This window comes from Physeter macrocephalus, chromosome 8 (genome assembly GCF_002837175.3).
Source record: "Physeter macrocephalus isolate SW-GA chromosome 8, ASM283717v5, whole genome shotgun sequence".
NCBI classification, from domain to species: Eukaryota; Metazoa; Chordata; class Mammalia; order Artiodactyla; family Physeteridae; genus Physeter; species Physeter macrocephalus.
In genome coordinates this window covers 65,721,767-65,746,700 of record NC_041221.1, presented here as the reverse complement: position 1 = coordinate 65,746,700, position 24,934 = coordinate 65,721,767, and the positions used below count along the sequence as shown (strand labels likewise).

Genomic DNA, 24,934 nt, shown 5'->3' with positions numbered 1-24,934 from the left:
CAGGCAAAAAAAAAAAAAAAAAAAAAAAAGAAGACTCAGGAAGATGGGAGCCAGACTAGCTATTTTAAAGGAGAAAATGTAGTATAAGACATTGGCAGTAGGTGTTGCAGTACTGAAAAAAAATGACAGAACACTGATATATCTCAGAGATAATAACTCCAAGAAGAGAAGAGGTTAGAATTGTCATAACCTAGAAATTTGAAGGAGGGGTGCTGCAGAGCGGGGACTGCACCTCTGAGGAGGGGGCATCACCCAACTGCTGCTTTAGTTCAGGACCTGGAAGGCAGAACTCCCCATATCCAGGAGCTCAGCTAAGGGGGCTTTAGGAAGCTGGGTTTCTACTGCTGTTGCTGATGAGCACAGTGTGATGAGGTTGGTTCTGAAAGTGTGAAAAGATTAACAAGGAAAACCATTGCTAGAACCAACTTCTGCTGCCTGGGGTGGAGGGTCATAGATGGAGCAAGCCAACAGGGACAACAGCAGACAAACAGGAATGAACAAGTCCCTTCCCCCTCCTCCTGCTTTCCATTTTCTCCATTGGCAGCATCCTCCATTGGCAGGATCTAATATAGAGCCAGCTGACAAAGAAGCAATGTGGCTTGCAGAGTCCCCACCCCAGTATAGAAAACTGAGTGTGGAACTCAAATAATAATAACAGTAATTCATAAAATAATACATATTATATAGAATTATATGATGGCTTAGTAATTTAGCTATTCACTGCCTACATACATCCTCCTATACATATTTGAACTCTTGTACTTTTTCCTATCAAGATGCAAGTATTCTTCCTATGAATAAAGATGTTCCTGTTCTCCCAAAACGGATGCTCGAAGTCCTGTCAGTCATTGTCTCCACCTCTGGGAAATGTTAATTTTCCTCAAATTCAGTCATGGACCCATCAGAATATTTTGTAACTAAAGACTAAATTATAAAGTTATTAAACACCAATAATATTTGTATAAAATCATAAGAAAAAGAAGTAGAAAGGGAAAAATAAGTTTGTTTAGAAACATTAAAAATTTGCTGGAAAATTTGTTAGGAAATATTATATTTTTAACTACAACTGCTTACTTTTTTCAAGGCTAACTTAAATATCAAGCTTCTAGATCTTACTTGAGCCCAGTTATTTGTAGGATGGAGTAAAGTGGAGAGCTGCCAATTCCCCAGTGGATTTAAGCTGTGTAGATAAGCAGTATACAAAATTTATTTAGGCAACACTTTGCTGCCTCATCCTAATCACAGTTATTTTAGCTAGAAATTTCCTCTTGTTAATTAAATGCATTTAAAATCTAGTATTGGCCAGAGCACCTCACAGTTATAAGCTTTCTCATTAATGATTGATTCTGAATCCCAAACTAGAGATTTCCACTGGCGGCACTATTGATTCTATTGATATGGAGAACCCTGGCAACAGACTTTGCAAAATGGCAGCTGTTGCACTAATTTGGGTGTCATAATGTTGTTTCTTACATCGGCAACAGCTTTTAAAAACGTGAAACATGACCTTTGCAAGCACACCCTAGGTTCCCACAGCATTCTAACTTTATTTGGGGGACTAACAGATGCCTCAACTTGTTTAGTTAGCAGGCCAGCAATGAAGGAAGTAAGGAGAAAAGATATAATGAGATCGTAGAACTTGGTTTTAGCACCTCACCTGAGAGAATGGTGCTGCCTTTTAAAATTGATCTCAAAGATTGTAGATTGTACAGAGCCCCCTTTCTTAATACGCACAGGATAAATAGCACACAGCTCTGTGTCGGCAGTTTCAAGGGTCACAAATCCTAGTCTTTGGGACCTACATAGTGTCTTCTGGAGACAGATGTAAAGTTTTATGTACAGTCAGGTAAAGTCATCGGTTATATGAATTTTCTGTCAGGAGCTTTAGGTTCCAAAACAACAATGGCTTTTAGATCTTTTGGATAAGACTGTGGTGCAAACAAAACAAACAGACCAAAACAAAAAAATTACTAGGGTGGTGGAGCCTCTAAAATGAGCACTTTATCTGAAAGGTTCTCTGATAGTGTAGACCCACCTAACAGCTGAAATGAATGAGTTTTTAGGAAGGGAGGCAAGAGGACATAGGTGATTGAATACATGTAGAAGCTGGATCTGACTTAGTGATTTGCCCATCGGTTGGTTCAGAATTTTTGGAGCTGGATTTTTAATTACTTTCCCCTGGATTGGGAAGTCCTAATCTGAGTTTAGAGGCCTCATATTCTGGGGAAGTTTCTAGATCTTTTCTTCCAATGTAACCTCAGGTCACCTGATCTTCCCCGGCTTAGATCAGTACCCACTGAGGACCCAAATTGAGGGACCAGTGCTTGGGGTAGCTCATTGTCCACAGGGGTAGTGTGTCCACAGCCTTGAAGTAATGTGTCTCCTAACTCATGCTTGAATCTCACAGAGCTGGGGGTTGCTTGCTTAGTAAATAGCAGTTGTAGCATGTGTTTTAGCCTCTAGCCTCAGGATTCTGTTTCTGTCACTTTAGACTCTAGTGCAGGGATTGCATGTGTCAGATCCAGTATCCCTTGTAAAAAATCTGGAATGAAATTAAACCTGAGTTAGGGATGGAGTATTTAGCATTGTGCCTGCCACACAATAGGTGCTTGCTTAGTAAGTATTGCTACTGCAGGGCACAGATTAGCTGTGATAAATGGCTAACAATCTAGAATAATCAGAAAGATCTGCAACCCACCAGACTCTTATCATAGTTCATAGCTGGTGGCCAGGGGGTTGTTTGAACATCCAGAGTTGGACAGAAGTTCTGTATCACAGGTCTCTTTCAACTTTCCTACCATAGATTGTTCGTAGTGAGTTCTTATAATCATTGAGCCACTTTCTCAGCCACCACAGCAAAGTGTTTTTGGTCCTCTCATATTTTTTTTATGTTCTTGGAGATTTCAGGCTGGCAGAACAAATTGGAGAGAGAAAGTGTAAGCTGATTTTTTTGAAACTGGGATCTCTCATTTTGAGAACTATTTCAGGCTTCATTCTTCAATCATAAGTCTCTTCGGAGGTACTCAGTACTTTGGCCTTGTTCATAAAAGAAATTTATTGAAAGAAATGACATACCCACCTGTGCTTATTCAGCTCATGAGTCTCTGTTTTTCTCTGCTTCTTTTTACCTTTTTTCACAGCCATTGAATTAACAATGTATTGGGCACCCACTGGCCCTGTGCCTAGCCGTATGCTGGATATTGGAAATACAGTGATGAACAGGACAAAGTCCTTACCTAGTTGAGGGAAACAGACAATAGATGTCCATACATAGTGGTGAGGAATATAAAGTAAATCAACAGGGTGAGGTGACAGAGAATGATTGTTGGGGATGTGCATGACTTCTGATACAGTGACAGGAAAAAATTCTGAGGAGGTAAAACCTGAGGTGAGATCTGGAGCTTGTGAAGGAACCAGCCATGTGAGGATCAGCAGGTGAAATCTCCTGCCAGAAGGTAACAAATGCAAAGTCTCCTCCCACTCAACAGACTCCTCAACACATATGAGAAGCTCTTCTATGAGCCCATGTGAGAAGGATGGATGGAGAAGGCTGGGAAATATCCTTTGGTCACCTGCAAATCCCCGCAGACGTAACTAATGCTTCTTACTAATAGATGTGCTTTAAGTGCTCCATATACAGGCTGGGGACTGGATGATTTCCTGGAAATTTCCCCCCATAGTCAAATTTTTCAAGAACTAAAAGTAACAAATTGGTAATCTACCCACACGTGTTCTTTTGTAGCATCCAAGGACACTACCATAGCATGATGGATAATATTATGAGCTGTCTCTGTTATGTGATGAGTTGTGTTATAAAAATGAAGCAAAGTTTCATCTTGGTGAAATGCTTAGCAGAGGGAGCGGTATTTCCAGTCTGACTGTTTAGGTCATTTGTTTCCACCTGTTTTTCAGCTCTGTTTTTTGCTTCTTGCACAGGTAAGTACAGACAACATATTCTCTTAGAAAGAACATGGATCCCTGCTTGCTTATTACTGCTATGTAAGAGGGAAGGTTGGAGGGGAAGGCGTTCTGACAGCCATTTCTTAATCTTGGCACGCAGGCTAGTGTGAGGGACAGATACTTATGGGGTGTTATGTGGCTGGTGGAAAGGGATCTGGCAACAGCCACCTTTCCCTTGGCCCCCATCTCCACGCCATGAGGTCTCAAAGACATAGATACAAAAGCCAGGTAAATGCATGATCTTTGTTACTCTTAAGGTGTTCAACCAAAACTGTTATGGTCTCCTGGAGACCTAGACTCAACCACGTGGTAGCCTCTTACTTACTTCTCATTGCACTTTATTTCTATTCAGCTGTGACAGGGCTATATTTCTAGTCCATTTGCTAAGGCTGGAGGCAGGCTTTTTTGGTTTAGAACATGTCACATAGTCTGTGGTGGTCTCCTTGGGGCTCTCTTCCTCAGGCCCAAATCCAAGCCTGTGTAGCTTTTACTCTGTTTGTGAGAAAGTTCCAAGCATTGGGGAAAGAGGACGTATTTCTACCTAAGGGCCAGTGTAGAGCTAGTCTAATTTGCTCAGCCCGTGCCTCTTCAGGTGGATGACTCCCAGGGGGCGGAGCTTTGCCAGCAGAGGTAGATTCACCCCAATGCTAATTCAGTTTGAGCCTCAGTTGCTTGAGCTTTTTCTAAATAAATATTCACTCTCATGTCTAATTTCAAATTTGAAATTCTTTATTCTTTTTCTTGGAGTGCTCCCCAAATTATGTAAGATTTAGGTCCACAAAGCTGGCGCCTGCTCCTGGATACTGGTGGGGCTGCCACAGGAAGCCACTGAGGGCCAGCCCTTTGAAAACATGCAGGAACTGAGAGGAAGAGTGTCTATGGATGTAAAATTAAAATACCTGCAATGCCAAGGTCAGGGTCCAGTCAGTCCTACTGTAGGGTCCTTTAAAAAGCACAGCGTAAGGAAGGGTGACTAGTTGCAAAAATAGAATAGAGAACTTCTGTGTATTGTCCACCTAGATTCCCCAGTTGTTAACATTGTACAACATTTGCTTTATCATTCTCCCTCTCTCCCTCTCCCTCTCTTCCTCTCTCTTTCTTACACACACACACATACACACACACACGCGCGCACACACATACACACACACACACACACTCTCTCTCTCTCTCTCTCTCTCTCTCTCTCTCTCTTTCTCTCTTTCTCTTTTTTCCCCTCATCCATTCAAGTGTGGGTAGCAGACAAATGACCCCTAAACACTTCAGTATATATTTATTAAACAAAAGACATCCTCTAATAAAGAGACAATGTACCCATCAAAATCAGGCAATTAACACTGATTTTATGCTAATATATTATTCAGAGATTTCATTACAATTTTACCCATTTTCACAATAATGTTCTTTTCAGGTTGAGAATCCAAACCACAATCATATGTTGCATTTAGTCATCATTTCTTTTCAGTTTATTTCAATTTGGGACAGTTCTTCAGTCTTTCTTTACCCTTCAAGGCCTTTGTAATTTTGGTGTTTAAGCCAGTTACTTTGAGAATGTCCCTAAATTTGGGTTTGTCTGATTCTTCCTCAGGATTAGATTCATATAGTGAATTTTTTCCCAGGAACACCACAGAAGTGAGAGTATGCACATGATGTTGATTTGTTCTATTACTGGGGATGGTAATTTTTTCACTTGGTTAAGATGCTATCTGTCAGATCGTTCTGCTGTAAAATTAATTAGTAAGTATTTTGTGGGGTGCTGCTTTGAGATTATGTAAATATCATGCTCCTCATCAGTTTTTCACTCACTGGCTTAAGCATTCATTGATGATTCCTGCCTAAATCAATTATTACCATGAAGATAGCCAAGTAAGTTTTTCTCATTCCATTATTTCTTCTACATTCATTAGTTGACAATTTACTATAAGGTAGACTTTACCCTATTTACTTACATATTTATTTATATTTGTATGGATCCATGGATTCCTATTTTATTCATTGTGTTATAATTCTATACTGTCATTATTTATTTTAATGCTCACTGTACTGCCCCTTCATTTTGGCTCCTATATCCTTTTGGCATGTCCCTATCATTCTCTGAGATCTCCCTTATGTTCCAGCACAAGATAGTCTAGGCTTATTTGTGCTTTTCTTGTTCCAGCCCTGGTATCAGCCATTTCTTCAAGGATGCCTGGTTCCTTTTAGTATAGAATGGTATTTAAAAACCAAGATCTAGGGGTTAGGTGCGCTCATTGCTATGGGGGTGTTGAGCAGAAAGGTAGATGATAGATGTATGTATATACATTCACGTACACACATCTATAGTAATTTCTATATTTTTCTATCCATATATATTAAAACCATTAGTTTATACAGATACCTCCAATTGCATCCCAACATCAAATGTTTTATTCTGGCCTTCCTCTTTTCCATACTTGAAGATAGTAAGAATCTTGTCTCCCATTATCCTCAGTCCCTTATTTTCTCAGTGCCTTGTATGTAATTGTCTCAGTCCCTTGCATGTAATGAATCTCCAGATCATGTGTGCTATCTCCTTAGCTCTGTGCTACTGACTCACTCCTGAGAAGTACCATCCCCACCATATACATATCTATTGAGAGTTCCCCTGTTCTGTTCCATCCCCAATAGGACCTAAACCAAGAGCTACCCTTCTTCTGGCCCTGGTTGGTCACTTTTAGAGCTCTCCACTGGCCCAGCATGTGCCTGACCCCAGCCCCCACTGTCTGAAAGTTCTCCCCCAGCCCTGGTTGCATGTTAGCCAGGAGGTGCCTTTAGCGCCAGTGAGGCATCCACCAAGAATTGAGATGTCTCCCGCCTCTTTATTCCCACATGTACAGGTTGAGAATTCTCCATGGTCTTGGTGGCTTAGTGGTCAAGAGTAACTCCCCAGACTCGGAAGTGTGCCAGCCTGTGCTGCTTTACTGGACAGAGGTTTGATACCTGAAACTGATCAGGGAAGGGAGGTTAAACTGATTATGGTTGGAGGTAATTATGACAGAGAAATAAAACTATTTTATGCTTACATCTGGTGCTGATCATTTGCCTGCTTGCTCTCAGATCTATTCCCCCACTCTTCCCCTGCTCTGTATTATAGGCAACTACATATCCCAGGCACTTTGCCGACTGGCTTCCAACTAGTTTTGTCCACTGGGAGGCACTATAAGAGAGGAGAGCAGGTAGAAGAAGCCAGGGTAACTTCATCTTTCCCTTCTACCTTGGGCAGTATCCCCAGTCCCCATCAGTGGCTATTTCTCCTCTATGATACCAGTTTCTGTTAGACTTGTCATGGTTCTACATTCTGCCAGTTGACCTATACTCCTGAGTTCCAACACCACTACCTTTTCCATTTGTCCTACCTGCCCCAAGAGTGGCAGTAGCCTCCTGCTGTTTCTAACTTCTTGATTGCCATCTTTCTGGTTCTCAGTTCTTCTGTAACCCATGTAACCAATTCCCTGAATTATATTCCTTCTGCTTTAAACATCTAGAGTGTTTTATGTTTTCCTAACTTAACCCTTAAAATTGCCCAACAAGTTGATTCTCCTTAATAAATTTGTAACAGAAGACTGGAGCTACTGTAGCCAGCTTTTTCCCATTTGGGGAAAGTTTGTCTGAGAATGAGACCCACACAAAGGAGATGGAGCCAGAAGACATGAAGAAATAGATCCTGGTGACTTTAAATAAGACCTTGATCAACCATTACCTGAAGCCAGTAACCCCTGGACTTTCCAGTTACTTGAACCAATCAAACCACTTTTTGTTTTAGTCACAGTTGTTATGTTTCTGTTTAGATATCTTGACTGTCAAATTAATTACAAATTATAGGCCATTTCCTCTTTGATCCATACAGGTGACTCAGGTTCAATTTGAAAGTCGCATATCCTAATGGAACATATCTCATTGTGTGATTTACGTATTTATATTCTTAAAAGAGGAGATTTTCTTACAGCCTCTCTTGTATGTTGGTCTTTCTGTCTTTTAGTGTGTGATTCCCCTTTTCTGAGCTGCCATATTCTGACAGGGTCTCATATATCCACTATATCACTGGAAGGGACAAAATAAAAAATTTATGTCATCCACATGACAGACCTGAAAAACTAGCCTCTCATTTAAATATTGCAAAAAATTGAGTTATATGCTACATAAGTGACAGGAGAATGGGGCTCTTAATCTGTGTGAAAGGAAATTGGATTCAAGTTGTTTTATCTCTTGCAGATGTTCAACATTATTTTTGTCAGCTAGTAGTTAAGTTGAAGAGAGACATCTTTCTCAGAATAGAAACATGAAATAATAATGTCCTCCAGCATCATCTCATCATGTTAAGCCATGAGATGGATGATATCCTGATGTGAAAAGATGCAAATGATACTGAGTTTTGAAGTATTTGTTGGGAGCGGAGGAGAGGCTGAAGTTTTTTTCTACAGTATACTGTTTATGCATGAAAAAGTTAAGGAATCCCAGAGAATCTTTGTTAATAAAAAAGGCGGGGGTATGGTAGAGGAGGGAATGTAGGCCACAGTTTCCTAAGAGATTTATTTTGGACAGGAATCCAGTAAAGATTTGGGTTTAAAATGTTCCTGCAGAACGTTGGAACTAGCATGGCTGAGGACTCAATGTCCTTGGAGGCCGAGTCCAGAGTGTGTTGCTTAGATTTTCTATGATTTTACTCATGACACGAAGGATATAAGGCTTCTTACGGTGAATTCGTCATGGGTGTGCTGTGGCCTCTCGCCTTCTTTACCCTCTTCTGTAAGTGGGCTAGTTTCTCTCTCCTGACGTAGGTCTGTTTATCACCTTCTGTGGTTCTCATTTCTCATACCTGAGTCATTACATGCCTTCCATCTACAAGTTCAGCCCTATCCTGAGTTAATCCAGACAAATCGGAAAGATATCTTAGCAGCCTAGACCACTGAGATCTATGATTAGATGCGCTGCTTGAGACATGCTAGCTGGTAGGTTGGAGGGACTTTATGGAGCACCCCTGAGCCCTGGAATTGGGGCTTCCTGTAGAGAGTGAGTTGCTGTCTGAGTTCTCCTATCTGACACTGTACTGCATAAACTAGGACTGGAATCCTAGTCAGCTTGGCTGGGGCCATGAAGCCTCGGGAGAGCGATAGAGTCTGTTCCCCTCTACCAGCCCTCACAGCTGTTCTCAAAGGACCAGGCATATTTCGGGGTTGATTTCTTCAGGCCCCAGGCTGCCTTGCCCAGCCTCCCCTTGCCACCCAGCTTCTCTCCATCTTCTGTGTTGCTGATGTGTCAGCATTTCACACATCTGATTAGTGACTGTTCTGACATGTGCCTCAGGACTTTGGATCCTCCCTGGACTATACCCAAGCATTAGAACATATATTCAACCCATGAATGAATTACTTTCTACTTTCATCCTGACCCCTAGTCTTCATTAACACATTTTTAAATGTTACCATGGCTTGATTTGGGATGTATATTATAAACAGCATTTTAAATAATATTAAAAATAACAATTTAACTTATGTACAGATTCTGTGCTAAGAACTTTACATTCATTATTTAATTCAAACATGCAGCAAGATATTTATTTCATCAGTTTCTGGATGAGGAAAGCGTTCCTAAATGGCTAATTTCTCTCAGATCATACAGAGATGGAATTACAATCCATGTCTGTTTGATGTTAAAGTTTATGCTTTTAACCATGATACTATCGTGACTCAAACACTGGGCATGTGACTTATACTTTTTTTTTTTTTTTTTTTTGCGGTACACGGGCCTCTCACTGTTCTGGCCTCTCCCGCTGGGGGGCACAGGCTCCGGACGCGCAGCCTCAGCGGCCATGGCTCACGGGCCCAGCCGCTCCGCGGCATGTGGGATCCTCCCGGACCGGGGCACGAACCAGCGGCCATGGCTCACGGGCCCAGCCGCTCCGCGGCATGTGGGATCCTCCCAGACCAGGGCACGAACCCGCGTCCCCTGCATCGGCAGGCAGACTCTCAACCACTGTGCCACCAGGGAAGCCCTATACTTTTTTAGTAATAATTCATAGTTTGAAGGTGATCTCACTGTTGGTTGAAATAAATATGTTAGGTTTCTACTTTGTTTAATAGGAAGAAATGGGGCAGGAAGTGGGAATAGTAATAAAAGAGGTTATTTATTTAAATTCCCGTTGCGGAGCACAGGCTCCGGACGCGCAGGCTCAGCGGCCATGGCTCACAGGCCCAGCCACTCCGTGGCATGTGGGATCCTCCCAGACCGGGGCACGAACCCGTGTCCCCTGCGTCGGCAGGCGGACTCTCAACCACTGCGCCACCAGGGAAGCCCTATTTATTTAAATTTTATGGCACATTAGCATTTATAAAGACCTAAAATAATGCAACAAGAACAGCTCATGTATTACCTACTGCATGTGTGCTTGTGCACACACCCCCATCCACATGCCACATAGGTTTATACGTACACATGCTATTTTTGAGGGATAATTATATTCTGGGTGCTTTATATAAATTATCTGCTGTTTTTGACTCAGGTTTCCCAGAAAGTAGAGCAGAGCGTGACGCAAAGAATAAAGCACTGATAATTTATGTTGAGGTACAAACTCAGGGCAGCAAAAGTGATGAAACATAAAAGCGAGGTAAGAGAAGTTGTGAAGCAAAGCAAAGTGACTGCACTGACTAGTGCTTTGTAAGAGCCATGGAGAGACCAGGCAGGCCACTCAGCAGGTGTGTCTGCAAGACTGTGTGGGGCTTTTCTGGAAAGACTCTGTGAAGAAATCTCACCTCAGAGCAGTTGACTGAAGAGCAGAAGGTAGGGCAATTTACTTCCCAGTATCTCTGCTATCTCTTTTTTTCCACTGGTTAAAGTTTTTCCAGTTGAGAGTTAATTTCCTCACACTTCAGTAGCTGCCAGAGTGCAACATCCCAGATCTTGGGGTATTGCATTTCATTCAAACATAGAAATGGCAGGGAGACTGAGCAACTCTGGGCATATGGCTGGTTGGCCCAACTGTGTAGAGGTAGCCAAAGAGGAGGCTCTCCCAGGGCAAGTAAATTGTTGGTCCTCCATGGAGGCAAAAAGGTAGAGGCTGTCTAATGAGGTGTACGTTTATGGTTGATGTATCTGCTTATAATTCACAGCAACCCTCAGAGGTATTTTATTTCTCACTTTACAGCCGAGGACATAGGCTAATTTGCCCCAGATCTCGTAACAGTGAGCAGTCAAGCCAGAGTTTGAATTCGGATCAGTTTACTTTCAAATTCTATGCTTTGTCCAGTATGCTACTTAGATTTTCCTGCATGCATTAATTTAATTAAACAATGATAACAATAATACAGAGTTCTTTTGGAAAATCCTGAAAATATAAAGAATAATTACTCATAATCTATAGACCCAAAAATAATAGTTTAAAAATCTTTTTAGTTTTTTATAATGTTTTTATCTTTTAGCTTTTCTACAATATTTTTACTTAGTTGAGATGATAATGCAAATATTATAGTTTAGGCTCTTGTCATTGATCAATATATCAATATATCCTCTGTCAATATAAACTATTATGATTCCATAAAAGTATCTGGATGTAGCATAATGTGCCTTGGAAGAAGTAGGTCTGTGATCCATTGTCTCCCTTTACTGGGGTGAGAGGGAGTATGCTCCTAGGTAAGAAGGATGGCAAGTAAACTGGTCTAATCTTGTAAATACTAATTTACAGACTAATTTACTAATGGCAAACCTCCCAACAAACTAAATGATTTTGCAGACAGAAGAGTCCTTATCCATGGAATGCTTTTAGCAGAATGTACTTTGTGTCTAAGATTTCTTAGGTAAACAAACCTGGAATCTTCGTATTTATGGGGCGTGGCTCTCTGGAAAATGTCATGTAAACTATGTAAATATTGTAGTAGAAATGGAGATGTTTCAGATGTTTCCAGAGCTAAGTAGCTCCTTCTGGGTAAGCAGAGTGGTTCCATACCTTTCTTAGAGGCCTCATCTGTTATGTTGGACCAGAGCACCTTTGATACAGGAAGAATACAGGGAATTGTGTGAGGGGTTGTGAACCTCTCCCCATTGTACCTGTGCCTCTTCATTACTTGCATCTTTGAAATTATTGGTAAAGCTTGGTAGTAGATAAGATGTCTTATGTGTGAGTCATATTTGACAACGGATTTTTGTTGTGTCTTGTGCTATCTCAATTCATAATTATGTCCTCACTAATGACATTTTAATCATATAATAATGTTTTGTAACTTTAAATACTACTGAAATACACAACTCTGACCAAATCATTGTGTATGTTTTATATCATATCTTTTGAGTGATTCCAAGAGAAGGACTTTGCTGTTCTATACTTAATAGCTACACAAGGAAAACCTCAGCAATAATCTAGTGCCATGCCTCCTGTTCTTGCTACTGCAAGGAGAAAGAGAAGGATCAAGGGGAAAAGAGGAAAAAAAGGGAGAAAGAAGTAGGATTAGAAGGAATTATCACTAGACTCTTCTATAAGCCAGGGATCTCTCTTCACTCTCTTGAGTAATTGCTCCTGCTGAAATCCTTCCATTCTTAGTTCTGGTCCCAAAATCCCATTCCTGCTCCACACCCTGGCATCCTGGAGGGAGCAACTAAACTGTCCCAGATTCTTCTCATGATGATTACCTCCTGATACAGCTACTGGAGAAACCTTAAGCAGCTTGTATTTGAACGGGGGAGATACATTGCTGACATTCCAAATTGGAACTGGTGGTTTTACAGCACATCTAGGTTTCTTAATCCGGGGTTCACGGAGAGAATTTGGTGGGGGGAGAGGGTCAGTGAATTTGGAAGGGAAAAATTACACGTTTAATTCACTAATCTCTAACAACAACAAAAGCTCTGCTTCTCTAAAAGACACCTGATTGAAACAAGTTGCAGTGGTGTGACATCCCCCTTACTGAGAACTCTGTGGGGGCTTCTCTGCTAATTTGTTTTTTCTATCATTGAATAAGATTGGTCCCTTGTCCTCTTTATTTATTGTTCACATTTTCCTATGGGGAGGAGCAGCATCTGATGTAGTGGAAGAACACTAGTCTGGGGATCAGTTAGTCTAGGTACTAACCTTTGCTCTGGTCATTGGTAAACTGAAGGGTTGCACTCCATGGTCTTCATCCCTTCCACTTTGCCTTCTAGGAATTTTTGAACGTTAGATGAGAAATGCCATTAAATAATTTAAATGTTTCATTTCTAGACAGAAAGTTATAATATCCACCCCCACACATACCCCTAAAATTTCTATGCATTAATAAAGTAGAAAACTAGCCATGGGAAGCTTGGCATATAATCTAATACTTCCTCATCCATGTCCCCCAACCTTTCTAGAGTGTACTTCTAGGGTAGTACAAGCTGGCCTCAGAAAAATACCACCTAGCCAGTTTCTTACAGGTGAGGCAAAGTCAGAGGTATGGGTGGAGAGGGAGACCTGGAGAATGCTCTGAACTGTGATAGCCAATATTAAGCAACAAGATACCCCTAATGTAGTCTGCCAGGGGGTTCTGTGTGATTGTCCTCTAAGCTGGGCACAGGGATAGTGCTCTCTCTCTCTCTCTCTCTCTCTCTCTCTCTCTCTCTCTCTCTCTCTCTCTCTCTCCCTCTCCTCCCATCTTAGACACACGGTGGCTGAGTAATACTGTAGGCAGACAGAGAGTGATGTCCATTCCTAAAAATTTCTCAATGTATCTCTTTGATTTCATACTTTTTTATTCTTAAAAAAGAGGAATTAAAACATTAGGTAAAGATAGTTTTATGTGTTGCTGAGATATGTTAGGAATGGGGAGGGAACACTAAAACTCATGGGCTAAAGTAATTGTTTTCACTGCCTTCATTCTTCTCCTGTGTTATATACCTTGACTTTTAGGGTACTCACCCACAAATAGAGTTCTCAGTAGTCTCTTTAAAAACCTTCGATGAATGCTCTAACCTCCAGGTTGAGGGGAGATCCCAAAGATGAGGTAAAGAAGAGAGCAGTGCCCACAGAAGTTCCTGTCGGCCTAAAGCTACGGGGAGAAGTGCCCCAAGACGTGGGAAATAAAGATTGACTGTGAGTATGTGATTCGTACCACATTTTTCAGCAAATTCACGTGATTTTTTAAAATCACAAAACCAGTGAGCTGGACTTAATCTGGTGGCACAGTGGTTAAGAATCCACCTGCCAATGCAGGGGACAAGGGTTTGAAACCTGGTCTGGGAAGGTCCCACATGCCATGGAGCAACTAAGCTCGTGCGCCACAACTACTGAGCCTGCACTCTAGAGCCCGTGAGCCACAACTACTGAGCCCGTGTGCCACACCTACTGAAGCCCGTGCACCTAGAGCCCGTGCACCTAGAGCCCGTGCTATGCAACAAAGAGAAGCCACCGCAATGAGAAGCATGCGCACTGCAATGAAGAGTAGCCCCGCACTCGCCACAACTAGAGAAAGCCCGCGTGCAGCAACAAAGATCCAACACAGCCAAAAATAAATAAATTAATTAATTAATTTAAAAACTAAGCAAAACAGTGAACCATTCAAAGATTCAAAGATAATAATAATAGTAATCAGATGGAGCCCTATGGGTAGATTCTGCCAAAATAATAATAATAATAATAATAATGATAGTGAAGTTGGGAAGAGAGAAACAATTTTTTAAAAGTTGATGTAAAACATATACCACAGAGAAATTATCTATAGAATAATAGAAAGGATACAAAGAAATTGTTCTTAGGGTCTCAGAGAGGTTGCTCATAACAAAAATTAGAGAAAAAGATTTCAAAGAAGCAATAAAAAGTTCAAAGAAAAATTAAAAAGCAGTAGGAAAAGATGGGAAAGGAATTAAAGAAATGGAAGAGGAAAAACAACACAGAAAGAATAAATGTGACTGAAAACACATGTATAGTGGCAAATATGACAACATCACCCAAAATGAAATGGAAAAGAACAAAGACATAGAAGAGATTATAGACAAGGTACTGGATATGGAAGAAAAACAAAGGCGATCCAGTATATACTAATTGACATTTGTGAGAGAGAGAATAGAACAGATGGAACAGAAATGATTTCGATACTATAAAAGAAAACAGTTTCCTTCAGTAAAAGCCTGAATCAGCACATTGAAGCACGATCCAGTAAAGATCGGCACGACACAGCCAACACACAGCCATATCCTTAAAAAGTTACTGAATATGAGATAAAGGAAGATTTATATGGGCATGAAGAAAGAAATTAAGTCACAGAGAAGGGGAAAGTCTGGCTGACTTCAGACTTTTCATAGCAAGATTCAGTGCCAAAAGATGGTGAAGGAATGCCAATAAAGTGTTACTAAATAATTTATTAATTTTATTAAAATTAATAATTTTAATAATTATGCAAGTTCAAGTCTAAAGGCACCAGATAATCTCGATAATGCAAGTACTTAGGCAGTACATTAGATAGGAGTCCTTGGAAAAAATAAGTCCAGTGGATCAGGAGATGATTCAGAATAAATGTAACCAGTTTTTTGAATAGGTTGAATTTGAAATATCCAAATGTAAAATCTTTCTTCACATTCTCCAAAGTCTTTAGACTGTCCTAGTCAAATCTTCCTTTCTTGCTCTTTTAGCAATATCTTGGTCTGATCCCATCACTTTTCTGGTAATTTCAAGTATTCAAAATCCAATAAGGCTGCTTCTATCTCTTATTCAATTTAACTCTCATTTTCTTTCCACTCCAAGGTTGGGCACCTATGGCAGATGATGGGTACCAAAATATGTCTCTTTGGCATATGAATTATTTTGAGCTAACTGCCAACTGAGAACCAGCAGATGTAGGAAAAGCTCTTTACCTCCCTCCCCTAAAAATAGAGCACAAATTTTCCCTTTTGCAGAGGAAATTTACATTTGTAGAGGAAATTTCCATTTGTAAAGATGTCTCTGTACCAGGAAGGGATCTACTCCCAGAGACAACTTTTATCACCTGAGAATCTTATCTGCATAAAAAGACAGCTCTTGTTTCTTACTCCTGTAACCATTCCTGCTCACCCCAGAGGCTCAAACCCCACTTTGTTTAGCCTAAGATGGTATATAAGCCTCAATCATTTGGCCACTTCCTTGAGCCACATTATACTTTGTGAGCTCCGTGCATAGTACATAATTAAAACTATTGTTTTCTCTTCTCATTCTGATTATTGTTGTTTTTTGTTTTTGGCCATGGTGTGTGGGATTTCAGTTCCCTGATCAGAGATTGAACCTGGGATTGAACCCGGGATTGCACCTGGGCCACAGCAATGAAAGCACCAAATCCTAAGCACTAGGCCACCAGGGAACTCCCTTGTTATTCTGTCTTTTATCAGTTTTATTTTGGGTTCCAGCTGTTGAACCTAAGAGGGGAGAAGAAAAATGATTTTTCCTCCCCTACACAGAGATACTTCTTCCTTCTCTCATCTCCCTTCCTTACACTCTCTTTCTTGTGAGTCCTCTTCTCTTCTGTTGTGTTGTAGTGAGAAGAAGAGATGGGGGGAAAATGGGGTGAACATCATTTAGATGGTGCCTTTGGGTGTTTTTTAGGTTGTTATTGCCTCTGATTTATTCTGTGTGAGAGAGGTCCAAATGCTGGTGTTCTCCAAAGGGATATGTGTGAGTTCTTGGGGGTCCTTCAAGAACATTCCCTCCCAGACAAACGGCTGGTTCTCTGTCAAGACCCCTCTGACTCCAGCTGAGCTCCCACCTCTGGGAGTCTACTCCACAGCCTCCAGCTGCTGGAATCCTCTTGTCTGGCAGGCTGTTGTCTTAGATATGGTGCTACTGAGGTGGCTCAACCTGGCTACCTCGTGGGCACCTGACCTGCAGGAAAGTCATGCCTCTTGCCACTAAATATCTAGAGTATATGTTGTTTTACCATCACCTGCACTCTCTGCCTTGCTTGCTTTCTCCAGATCTGTTTTTTGTCGACCTCAGTTAGGTACAGAATGGAAGATCAGCAAGTGTGCAGATGCCCAAAGAGGATTGAGAGCCCTGTCTCAGATTTTTTCAGGCACCACAAGTCGCTACTAGTGATTCTTACATTGGTCCCTCATTTGGCTTGCTGTGTGTGTGTGTGTTTTGGCGGGGGAGTGCAGAAGAGGAAAATCCTTCTAGCTGATCCCCACAATCTTGCTTGAGTTCTTGTCTTCTGCATATTTAGGCTGGAATGGAAGATGATAGCAGGGTCAGAACTGCCATGACTCTTCAAAGTTCTGGGAGGGGTGTGTCTGGGGTTCCTTGGTACTTCTGTCTAGAATGTAGGGGTGCTTTATTTCCATGTACAATTTAGAAGTTTTATCTCTAATTCTGGAGGAGTCCCATTGACATCTGCTTCATGAACTCAGGAATAAAGAGAGAGCTGTGATAAAGGACAGGGTGGGGGGGTGGTAAACCTGGATTTATCTTAATAGGTTCCTAATTGTCAGAATTAAAGTTACACAATAAAGTTGTTACCTGAAGGCGGAACCATTCCAGGGCCTGAGAGTGGGCTCTTGTCTAACACTAGGAAATGAACTATCTAAGGAGACACACGTACTGACAAAGCAAAAGACTATTGGGAAGGGGCACCTGGGCAGAGAGCAGCAGGGTAAGGGTGTTGCAGGAAAGAAAGTGGGGCCAGAGAGGATGGTCACATCCCAGGTTTTAGGAGAGTCCCTGGGATGGCTGCCGAGTGTGTGTTGTTGCCTTTGTGCAGGAAAGAATTCAAGAGTGAGCCATTGTAAAGTGAAAGAAGGTTTATTCAGGGAGAAATACACTCCATAGACAGAGTGTGGGCCATCTCTGAAGGCAAGAGGCACCAGGGTATGGGGTTGTCAATTTTCATAGGGGTGGGTAATTTCATAGGTAATTTCATGAGTAGGAGGAGTATTCTACCTATTTGGGGGAAGGGGTGGGGATTTCCAGGAATTGGGCCACCGCCCACTTTTTGACCTTTTATGGTCGGCCTTGGAACTGTCATGGCTCCTGTGCATGTGTCATTTAGAGTGCTGGTGTGTTATAGTGAGCATATATTGAGGCTCAAGGTCTAGTGGAAGTCGACTTGTCTGCCGTCTTGGACCTAGTTGGTTCTAACCAGTTTATGTCGTGTCCTTGGGCTATGTCATTCTTTTAAACGTTGTGCCCTACCCCCTTCCTGTCTCAAGGGAACCCAGGAGAACTGTTCTGCCACGTGGCTCATAGTCTCGGGTTTTCTGGTAATGGGGTTAGCCTTCCAGGTTGTCTCTGGCCAATCATCTTGCTTGTGCCCATATTTCGTCTGACACAGGGTCCTTCCTGGTGGTGTGTGCATCTCTAAGCCAAGATGGATTCCAGCCTGGGGGTTTCTGAGAGGTGGACAAGACATATTAGGACCTGGTGTCTCCTTCCTCCTTTTGGTCCCTCCCATATTCTTCCAGTTACTTTTACAAGACATATTATGGGCTGGCATCTCCTCCCTCCTTTTGGCCCCTCCTGAATTAGTTGGTTAGTTTTCAGTGGCAGCACCATGTTCCTTATTGGGACCTCCTGTTGTGCGACAACTTGTGCAGATGGTTATTATTGTGCCTGGCCAAGGTGGGTGATTTCAGGCAACGATTCCCTAACAAAATGTGTTTTAAATCTTGAAAACATAAAAATAATGGCTAACCAATGTTGGGAGATGGAAGGAGGAAATGTAGAAGGGATTAAAAGTGTCAATTTTTTCATCTTTCATGGCAAGGAGTAAATAGATATTGTTCAACATCGAATGGTATGGTTTAAAATTATGATTTCAATCCGTCAGTGTTTTTTCCCCTTAATTCTATTTCTTTTTTATTAAACCTTGGAGTAGCAGTTCTTATCTAGAGATGTTTTTGACCTACCTTCCCAGGGGCATTTGGCCCTCTCTGGAGATATTTTTGGTTGTCTCACTGGGGAAGGATGGTGTTTCTACTGGTGTTTTGTGGGTAAAGGCCAGGGATGCATCTAAAAATCCTAGGAAGGGATTAACAGCCCACCAAAGTGACATGAAAATTACTTTAAAATAAAAACATCTGAACATCTGCAAGAAGAAACATTACCTAAATGTAAGCAGAGCCTCCTGAAAATACAGCTGCCATCGATGATCCTTTCCTGAGGGAGTTTCCTCTTCTGGAAAAGACTGACTCTTAGCAACAGTTGCCTATTGGCATCAAAAAGCCCAATAGGCTCTTTCATACCTTCCCACTGATGCCCAACCCCCTCTCCCTTTTTGTTATGTTAGTACATAAACCTTTACCTCTGGCTCTTCAGTGTGTTACTCATTTCTGAGTGCTCCCAAGTGCATGTGTAAATAAACCCCAACTTTTTTCCTGTTAATCTGTCTACTGCCAGTTAATTTGCAGGCCCCCTAACATTTGAACCTAAGTGGGTAAAGTTTTCCTTTCAACACCTACCATGCACAGACCATCCCCCACCCCCGGTAACAAAGAGACATATTTTAAATATTAAAATAATTTGTTGGGGAGAAAAGTTTTTCTGAAGTTCAGTAATTTATTCAAAATTACTATAGAATTTTTTTGCTGTGAAAGTGAATGAAATAAAACAACACAAAAATATATAGCTCTTATACTGTGATCTTGGTTTTATAGGATTATGCCTATTTCTTCTCTCTATATATGTACATACAGATGTGTTTGGAATGGTGTTCTCAGAATGAAAAATGATAGGTATTTACAGGTAGTAGAATTTGGAGTGATTTTTTTTTTTCTCTTTGCATCTCTTTTTCCTCCTTGATCACTTAAGGTTTATTTTTCGATAATGATGAATATAATGTTTACAAAAGCAATGGATTTTCTCTTTTTTCCTACAAGAAAAGCAACAGCAACAATAGCAAAACCTTTTCAGTGGATCTCCTTGTGGCTCAGGAGAAAAGTCCAGTTTGTCTCCTCTGTCCCTTGTCCACACTAAAATAGAACGACACAGATATCAGTAACTGAGGCCAACAACACATGTGTCTATGATTGGAGAACGTCTTGGGGGCTGCTTGAAATGAGCTTTCCGTGCTGAAAGGAGCAGATCAGTCTTACTTTAACCTCTTTATTCTTGCTCTCCTCCATTTTCAAGAGCAAAAACATACACTGAGAAATAATGCCTCTGTGTATGTGTTCGTTAATAAAACTTCTCTTCCACTGTTTCCTGCTATTCAGGTGAGGGTCTCTTTGTGCTCGGGATTGTCTCACTGCCTGCTTCATTTTGCTGGTTGTGATCTGTCCTTTGCTCAGGCAATGGAGACAAGCCATGAGGTGGAGGGAGGAGGGGAGAGGCCTCTCTTGCACAGTTGCTGCCCTCTTTCGCGAGGGAACAAAGCTGTTTCATCTCTGCATCTCTTACTTGCACGAAAGTTGCAAAAATTATTTTGTCTAAAAAATTTCCTTGAATAATTTCCACTGAGTACCTGAAACAATAGCCCTTTTTCACTTTCAAAAGCGCAGAAAAATAAGTAAATCTCCTTTCTTTATGGGCACCAAAGCCAAGCATATGTGCTCTATTTGGAGAATGCCAATGCCTCAAGCTGCAGCATTTCTTTCACCACCTCTCAGCAAGTGGCCATTTAGGCTTAATTGCTCCTCACAGCATAGTCCAATTAAGAATGGGCATCAGCAGAGTAAGGGCTATTTGTTAATCCATAAAAGGTACGAGAGACAGTACTTGTTTTGCCTGCGGCTTTTTATTCACATGTTTGGGTGAAAATCTAAACAGCTGGAACACTCGGCAAGTGATATGCGTGTATTTAATCTGTTGGTTATGAGCAAGACAAGCGTATGAATATCTTACACAAAATCCAAACTTTTTCTTCCATACAAAGGAGAACTTTGTCAAGATATTTCTCAAACCTACCAAAGCATGATATTAAAATTGTAGTGGGAGGCAGAGCCAGGTCAGAGGGGAAAACCTCTGAACCAAGGGGGTTTCTCTGCAACTTGAAGATGGCTTTAGTTCCTCAGAAGAGCAATTTCCCTATTAAAGTGCACAATTCTATCAGAACATATTGTGGGTTTTTATTGTTGTTTTAGCATTCTTTTTTAAGAGTTTTTATTTTTTGAGTAGTTGCCTTCTGTACATCATTTTGATGTGGTACAGGGAGAATTTCCATTCTACGTGGGGGACAGGATAAACTGACAAGAAATGGGAAGTGTGGGAGTGACAAAGTGCCTTCTGTGATACGATGAAAATAGGCAAACATAGGAAGAAACATATATAATATAGAGCCATGAAATATTCTCAGCTAGCTCAAAGGTTTCCACACTTCCTTCTGTATGGAAAAGAATCTGATGAGTGCCAGTGAGGCTGGGTGCTGCCTACTGGTTTCTTACAAGTCTAGAGGCTTCGATTTTCAGAGACGGGGAAGGTAGAGAACAAACCTGAGTGACCTGCCGGGTCAGGCTGCTCATGGAACCCTGGGATCAGGGGACAAGATATGTTGTCTAGAAAAGTCAGGCTTCAGTAGCATGGGGACTTTGGGAAGGTAGGAAGAAAAGACATTTGACACTGTTACCTTCCCAAAGAAGAGTGAGATTGGATGTCAGGTATCTTCCATGATATGGCTTCTTTTTTGGCCAAGCCACATGGCTTGCGGGATCTTTCCCCAACCAGGGTTGAACCTGGGCCCCAGACAGTGCGTCCTAACCACTGTACCACCAGGGAATTCCCTGTTCCATGATTTATATGTTGGTTGGGCTTTGAAGCCAGGCAGAGCTATCAGTCCATTTCCTTGTTTCTTCTTCCCAAGTTTCTTCCTAACCCCTGGACCCCCGGGGATTCTGCTCCATTCATAACGTGTCTGGCCTCCTTGACCTTCTTTTTACCAGCACAGAGAGGGAAGGAAGCCCTGAGCAAATTGTTCATGCACCTGGGCTGTTCAGTGGTCAACCTGACATAGCTAAGGCTGGAGATTTTCTTGTTCTTCAGCTAAATGAAAGCCTATTCCCCCCACACACACACCTTTTTTTTTTTTTTTCTTTTAAATCACATTGTCAATTGTTAATGTACCTGTGATGAGTGAAACCTTTGCTGATTTCAGGGGCATACCTACCATCAAATTAATGATTCTCCTCTGGAAATGCCCATACCCACCTGCCTCTCAGTCTGAATCCTGGTGGGATGCTGGCTGCAGGTAATGATATTTACCCAGCTCATTGAACTATCACACTTAGGACTGAGCCCTGTAAATTATTATTGTGCTCATGTTATGTTGTAAAGCTAGAGGTCAGATCAGGGCTCAGATTTATTCACACCCATGATGCATTTCTGAGAGTTGCCAGAAAAATGAACTATTGGGTCTTTCCATTAAAAGTACATACAAGTGGAAGTGGGCTTTTTTTTTCCCCCCAAAGGAAAAGAAATAACCACAGAAACAGGAGGTTTGGGGAATAAATGCAAGTAAAGGAGAATTTGGCTCATCTAAGGTCTATAAATACTACCTCCAATTTTCTGCACATTTTCTGACAGTCTTTACAAATAACTGGACAAGGTCAGGGATAAGTTCAGGAAGACTAAAGGAATTACTGAGCATGGATCCTTGCTAGTGACTGAGTAGGTCACCTTCTCCCTCGCAGGACTGAGATGGTCCTCTGCTACTCCAGGGAAACTTGTTTGGTAACTGGAAAGCCCATCATTAGAGCTGGGCAACTTTGTGCCCAGTTAGTCACAAAGCACATGGCCGTTTACATTGAACTGTAGAGTTCCAAGAGCGGGATTTCTAACCTGAGAGCCCTAAACCCAGGGAGACTGGCAGTGAGGAGGGAATGATGAAGCAGGGGAGGTGGTCCTCCATTGTGGACTGAAAGTCAGTGCAGGGCAGTGGGAAGTGCCCATTGCTGGTGTCTTTGCCACACCAGCTCTTTGAATACGTCATGGTCGGAGTGTTGTTAGCTGTCAGAGCAGCAGCTCTCACCAGCACTTAATAGAAAGTACCAGACTGGCTACGTCAAATGATTTTTCTTCCATAAAATTTGGCTTTTGAGCTTTGAAAGAATCTACTGGGCTCGCCCCCATTTTTCTTTCTAACTTATCCTTTTAAGGATTATCTCCAATTGGAGAATAATGTTTGAAGGGTTTAATCTTCCAAACTGTTTAAACAAGAACTGGTGGATAATCTTTTACTTGCCTCTCTCATTTCTGTGATTCCTCCTCCTCCTCTCCTTACATTTCTCAGTTGAATCTCAGTGAATTTATTTTTATATTCTCCATCTTCCTATATTCTCTTAAAGATTTTTGTTCTCTATTAACTGATTCATAATAGTTACCACTACAAACTCTAAGTGCTTACTATGTGGTTGGCACTGTATTGGACATGATAAAGAAGGGATAATTTGTGTTTCATATTGTTTGAGGCATTTGGTAATCTTTGTCGTTTTAGTATGAAGAATAAAAAATATATAATCATGTTTTTAAAAGCTTATAAATAATACAAAAATTAGGGAATAATAAATGCATATATAAGTCTATCCTATACTATTACACCCAGAAGAGAATCACTTTCATATTTATTTTTAGTATTTCTTGGTCCTCATTCCCAACATTTACCACCCCTCCCCCCAAAAAGGGAGAAAAATGTCTATCTGTCTCTAACCTCCCATCTTTATTTTTTCTTTGGTTCCACTTAAAAAAACCCAAAACATTATATTTGAAAACAGTAATTGCTTCTGCTAACAGGTTTCTCACAATGGAACATAGTTTATCTTTAAGGGAAACAGTCAAGTAATCAGAAGTGCAGACAGTTTGCTACCCAGAGGAGGTAAAAGAGGGGAGCTAGATTGACTTTCTTCTCTGTCCCAGCTTGGCTATTTCCTTCCTCACTTTTGTCTATGTTCTTTCTATTTTCCCCCAGGTGGCGTGTTTTTGACCCATCAAAAGGTATATATAGTTCTTTTCAAGGAACATGAACAGCAAGTCGCAGTGAAAGTAGTGTTATGATTTCTTTGCCCTGGATGTTTAGTTTCAAACCAGAAGCTGAAAGAACCGCTAAATGTAAGTCATTTTCAAAACATCTTTCATTCATTCCTTCAACAATCATTTATGGGGTACCAACTTTTCCAGTCACTGTTCTAGGCACTTGGGAGATATGACTGAACAAAACAAACCCAGATCCTTGCCCTTGCGAGTTTTTTGGATTCTAGTGGGGGGAGACAAACAATATATAATAAATCTAATAAATGAGTTTATTATCCAGCTGGAGGGGAGGAAAACATTTCTTCTTCTTCTGTCCATCTTAGGTTCATTGGATAGGACCTTGTAAATCAGAGTTGCCAAAGACAGATTAACAAGAACAAAAACAAACAGAAGTTGTTTGTTTGTTTGTTTTTTTAACATGTGCATCACACACACATGTGAGTATTCAGTGATGAGTAACTCAAAGGAGTGGTTGGATCTCAGGCTTATATAGCATCTTAACAAAAGAACAATACATTTTTGGAGAAGTGATAAGACAAAGGGAAAGGACTTTGAGTTTTTAGAGCAGCAAATTGTGGGAAGGTAAATATATGAGGGAGCAAATGGAAGGTAAGGGCTAGTTAGTAAGGTTTGTTATGTAGGTTTCTTTGGTGTTGTCTCCGGGCTGATACTGGTCTCTTTTGATTAACCACTGTCCTTCCTGGTAGAGAGGGGAGGGGGGACACCTTTACAAATTTATGTCTTGTTTTTAGGCAAATAAGGGGTGGCCACAGAGCTTTTCTTACATTTGCTTTTTCTCAGTTGCCTTCAGCTCAAAATAATCCTTATGCCAAAGTGGTGTATTTGGTGTGGCATGTTCTGCTACCCTTCACATGTTATTAGAAGATAAGTGCTATTGAAATAAAATGTAGAGAAAAATAAGGGGATCGGGGTATAGGGGTGTTGCCGTTTTTTAAAAAAGTGTTGCAAAGTTGGTCTCACTGCAATGACATTGGACAAACACTCCTTTCTCATCTAGATCCCTCAAATGCTCACAAAAATAACAGGAGGGCTAAGCCACAATCAGCTTTGCTATGGCTTATCTTCACATAATGTGGG

At 41.2% G+C, this 24,934-nt stretch overlaps 1 long non-coding RNA gene across 2 annotated transcripts in view; it reads left to right on the top strand.

Annotated features, from left to right (window-relative positions):
* Window positions 1–13,943, top strand: part of LOC129392329 (uncharacterized) — a 197,202-nt gene extending 183,259 nt beyond the window's left edge. For both annotated transcript variants that reach the window (XR_008618061.1, XR_008618060.1), the window contains exon 5: window positions 13,901–13,943. This is a non-coding gene — a long non-coding RNA (uncharacterized lncRNA). The remainder of the gene's footprint in view (window positions 1–13,900) is intronic.
* The last annotated feature ends 10,991 nt before the right edge of the window (window positions 13,944–24,934 follow it).